The 5,209-nt window shown below is 40.4% G+C and overlaps 1 long non-coding RNA gene across 1 annotated transcript; it reads left to right on the forward strand.

Annotated features, from left to right (window-relative positions):
• The first annotated feature begins 347 nt into the window (after window positions 1-347).
• On the forward strand, window positions 348-3,891 carry LOC138105667 (uncharacterized). The gene is made up of 3 exons (XR_011148606.1): window positions 348-422; window positions 1,266-1,391; window positions 3,612-3,891. It is a non-coding gene; the product is annotated as an uncharacterized lncRNA (long non-coding RNA).
• The last annotated feature ends 1,318 nt before the right edge of the window (window positions 3,892-5,209 follow it).

Raw genomic sequence — 5,209 nt, forward strand, 5'->3', positions numbered from 1 at the left:
TGCACAGTAGGACAAGAGAGACTGAGAGGATATCAGAACTGAACACCTCTAGTTTTGCTTTGCAGTGTTTAGATGACCTAGGTTTAAATCCTATACACAGATCAGACAGAGGAAAGAGCTCTAGTTGGATATCCCACCCTGCCTAAGCCCTCCCAACATTGATTTCTCAGTGGTGAGTGACAGGGGAGGACATGGACTTGAATCAGTGTGCTTTGTTTGGAGAGAATCACCCACAGTCCTAAAAGCAGTTTGAGAGAGAAGGTGAACCAAGATATTTCTGTAACATGCTAGAGTTTAGTCACGAGTTACACACTCATTTTACGATGTTAAGGTTTAGACAGAAATATCCAAGAACTTAGGCCCTGGAAACTCTAAGTATCAAAGGCAAGTTAGGGAGGACTATGAGGTGAATGAACAGAAAGGTAAGTTTAATCAATCTCTCCAAACTTTCCTACTGTGAATATGTAGCAGAAAAAGACATCTTAATTTAGAGTAATGTTTTCTAGTGAGAAATTGACTGTGAAACAAAAAACGCTATGGCAAGGACTCCTGTGCATTTCAAAGAAGAGAAAAATTCTCAACAGGTTTATAGAAAGGCTGGATCTGCTCATTTGAATTCTTTGGCTGCTCTACAGTAAAACTATAAACACACAGCCTATCTTGAAAAACCACAATATTAAAAGCTAGATAATTCAGAAGTTTAGGAAACAGATTGAGGGGCTATCTTTGTGACAACAGTCCAGCTTTCTTGTGCATATGCATTAAGACAGGACCCCAGATCACCCTTGCCCTATCCTATGCTCAGCATGGATGGTAAGCAGGTTTATGAAAATTAGTTTCTTCTGGGTGTTGAATGTGTGGTCCCCAGCATTTTTACTCTAAACTGTTTAAATACTCGTCAAGACATAATTGATTTTTTCCCCTTGTTTTCTTCTGTACTCCTCAGGACTACAGTGCCTATGTGGGATACTTCTGTATATTTCCCAGCTCAGTAGAAGCAGGAGCACACAGGTGGCTCTGTGCCTCTAAGTCTCAACTGACAGGATATTGGATGATCTGGACTTCAGCAGCTGTTTCATTGCCATCCTGTACACTTGACAAGTCAGCAGGTCTTGGAAGCAATTAAGCTAGCTAGTTAAAATCCCTATTGCCATATATACGTGGAGGGGATGTGTGTGTTTTAAATTATTCTTTTGCATGATTCATTTGACGTCCTTAATAACTTCATCACAGCACAGTAATTTTCTAGCTTCCTTGTTTTTCAGGACAAAACTTTGAGACAGAATAACCCCATGCAGCCCTACAGGAAAGTGTCTCAGTGGAGAAGGACCTGGGGATGCTGGCAGAGAGCAGCTGAACAGGAGCCAGCATGTACCCAGGTGGCCAAGAAGGTCAATCTTGTTCTGACTTGTATCAGGAATAGTGGGGCCAGCAGGACTGGGAAAGCCATTCTTCCCCTGTACTCAGCACTGGTGAGGTCACACCTCGAGTGCTGTGTCCAGTTCTGGGCCTCTCAACTCAGGAAGGACATTGAGGTGTTGGAGCATGTCCAGACAAGGACAACAAAGCTGGGGAGGGGTCTGGAGCACAAGTCTGATGACGAGCAGCTGAGGGAATTGGGGTTGTTTAGCTGGGAGAAAAGGAGGCTCAGGAGTTACCTTACCACTCTCTACAACTGCCTGAAAAGAGGGTGTAGCCAGCTGAGGGTTGACCTATTCTCTCAGGTAACCAGCAACAGGACGAGAGGACATAGCCTTAAGTTGTGCCAGGGGAAGTTGTGGTTGGATATTAGAAAGAATTTCTTCACAGAAAGAGTGATTGGACACTGGAATCGGCTGCCCAGGGAGGTGGTGGAGCCACCATCCATAGAGGTGTTTAAGGAAAGACTGGATGTGGCACTTAGGGCCATGGTCTAGTGGACATGGGGATGTTCAGTCATAGGTTGGGCTCAATGATCTTAGAGATATTTTCCAACCTAATTTATTCGTTGATTCTTTGATTATGCGATATAGCAGATTCAGGATGATGCCTTCCTTTAGTTTTTTGAGGGTCATTTTTGGACAATTTTCAACACCAAGGTCCCTCATAGGGAGGGGTCTCCACATATTCCCTTGGATAAAAATGCTGTTACAACTGGCTCTTCCATGGTGCTGACAACAGCAATGAGGACATATTCTCTGTATCACAGAATCATAGAATGGTTTGATTTGGAAGGGAACCTTGAAAATCATCTAGTTCGACCCCTCCGCTGTGAGCAGACACCTTCAACCAGATCAGGTTGGTCAAAGCCTAGCCTTGAACACTTCCAGGGATGAAGCATCCATAACTTCTCTGGGCAACCTGTTCACGTGCCTCACCACAGTCACAGTGAAGAATTCTTTCCTAATAACTAATTTAAACTTACTCTCTGTACATGGTATCATCTCATAACTGCCACTCATGCCACCTTCTCTCTGCTTCAGCAAAGAAATTGTCATCATCATGCGAAATACTTATCAGGCAGCAGTTTAAGGTCCAAGAACAGATGAATTTTCTTGTCCTTTCAGGCTGCTTCACATCAGCCACACCTATTCCAGCTATTTGATTCTTGTGAAATATTTTTGGTGATTCTTGAGCACATGATAAAAGTAAACTGTAAGGTTTCTTTTTTTTTTTCTTTTCTGATGTATATTTTCATGTTTTCCCAAAGTACCAGATACAGCCTATAAATTTTCCTTAGTCCTTTCTTTAACAAATGATGAGTAGACTTCAAAAGGCAAAAAGATTTTACATCTTTAAGCACCAACTCAAAGCAGAGAGGCTCTGAAAAGCCTCAATTTTTTTTCAGAAATCTCTTAAGGAAGATATTTGGGTTTACAAAGCTTAAAAAAAAGATTAGCTGAATTGTATGGTACATCTCATTTAAAAACAGAAGCTTGTTCATTCTACTTTAGAGTTCTCTCAAAAAAAGCATGAAGCTACTTTTTTCCTCAGAGTAGAAGAACTCAGAGTACAGCTGGAGTGATATTGGGGGGTTTTATATCTGCTCTGATCCTGTTTTTAATACATGATTAAACTTAAGACAAAAGCACTGTGAATATTCCTTTGCAAATTACTTTAGCTTGTGGAGTCACAGTGTGGTCTGAAGAAGGGATGACAGTGGGGCCTAACCAGAGATGATTCCTCATTATATTTCTGTCTGTCTTCTGGCCTGAACTCAGGAACCACAGAATTGTGTAGGAGTTATTAGGATGGGTTTGGAAGATTTCAGTGTTATTTTCTTCAGGTTAAGGGGTTTGCTTATTAACTCAACTTCTCCTGTGGAAAATCTTGTGCCAGTGATTTACAGAACAGACAGTAAATGAAGGGAAAGATTAGAAGAAATATGTTAACTGTTCATTATGTACCTGTCTTATCCTTTTCTACTATAATTAATGCTCTTGTAATGGAAACAATGGCCAGACTCACATAGGAGAAGACCAGTTCCCTGTTTTCATGTGGGGAGGAAGTCAGGAACACTTAGAAGTTTTAAGGTCTGTTGCTTTCCTCAAATCTCAGCTCTGCACTGGTAGATTTGTTGGTGCACAATTTGGTTTCCATTTATTAACAATTCTGTCTTCTGTGTCCTACAGTGTATCAGATGGATCAGCCTAAAGCACTGACAATTGCAACCAGTCGGTTTCTGCATCTGACTGATGTCACTCTGAGGGCTGAGTTCTTTCATCCCTTCCTTCACCAAAGCCCTGAACACTTGGAGGAGGTTTACCACCCTTACAGACATTTTCCTGAGCGCTGCCATGAAGGGAAAGAACATCTTCTGCGGGTCTGGGCCTACAAACCTTGTTGACTATCTGTGCTCGTTATAAATCACTTGTAAATGCTGCAAATTACTGACAATTAAAGCTGGAATCCGATGTATTCTTACTTCTTGCTATTTATACCTAATGAAAAATCTAGCCATGTTTCCTTGCAAATGGACAGAGAATGCAAAACTGAGCCAGAGTGTGAGACTGCAACAATTGTGTGTTACAACAGTCTTGGGAAGCTGGTCTTAATCTGTAATTTTCCCCACAGTAATTCAAATTATTTTTCTAAGTGATTTCAGTGACCTTTTTGTGGCAATACTCATGTCGCTATGGCAAGGCTTATATTAGTATTAAAAGGTGCTCTCAGACCGCATGCCTCCACTGAGACATACAAATGCTTGAAGGTGGGAAATCTGCCAAGATATTCTTTCTACACAGTCAGGAAAAGAAATGTATGGTTAATCATTGTTTTACTCAGAAGCAAGCAAGAAGAAATACATTTGTACCTCATGTACGCACCATTCCTCAACATCAGAAGAAAGTGAGGCCCAAAACTTCACACTTGTTTGCAAATATTGCAAAAACATTTGAATATACAAATGGTTTGATAGGAATTTTTCGTAATCATGGTTGTCTATGTTTTCTCTCAAAAGAGAAATGACAAAGTTCAATAAGATATATTTTCAATCTCAGTTATAACTGAGAAACTTCATTGACTTCACTGGGTTTGCAGAACTTTTGGAAGTGTGTCAAAAAGCCTATGAAGGCAGAATATTTTAAAAAAGCTCATGCCATTTTGATAATAGGTTATAGAAGGATCTTTGCGATATTTCAGGATCAAATTCTGCTTTTTTAACTCTTTCTGTCTTCCCACATGTAGGAAGAAACATTTTTCAATGCTACAGCTCCTAATCTGAACATTTTCTACATACTAATTTCTTTAGATTTACATGAATATGAGTCAGTACACGTGATTTGGTCATCTATGGGCATACTTCATATAAGATCCATAAGCAATAAAGGTTTAAACAAATATCTGTTTCAGTTAATTGTTTTTGAGAACCACAAAACCGGATTTTGAGTTTGGCCTGTAGGCATATCTCTGGGTACTGCCCAGACCAGTGGTGTGATGGATGACAAACACTTCTGTATTTACAGTGGCATGGTGCCCAGCCTTTATACTGTCTGCTTCCTCCTCTTTGCAGCCCGTGAGGTCTCAAGTTATTTTTCAAAATTGCAGTCCTCAAATGATACCAGAATTCCAGACCATAGCTAAGACATACATGTCTCCAGCTTACCCTCTTATTTTATGAGAAATGTCAGTCTCTACCTAATGAGCCCAAATAAGCTATAATTAGCAGAAAGCCTCTTTATACCCCTAATAACAGAATGGTCAATTGTAAATCAGTGGATGAGGTCATTAT

Source organism: Aphelocoma coerulescens, chromosome 2, assembly GCF_041296385.1.
Source record: "Aphelocoma coerulescens isolate FSJ_1873_10779 chromosome 2, UR_Acoe_1.0, whole genome shotgun sequence".
In the NCBI taxonomy this organism is placed as follows: Eukaryota; Metazoa; Chordata; class Aves; order Passeriformes; family Corvidae; genus Aphelocoma; species Aphelocoma coerulescens.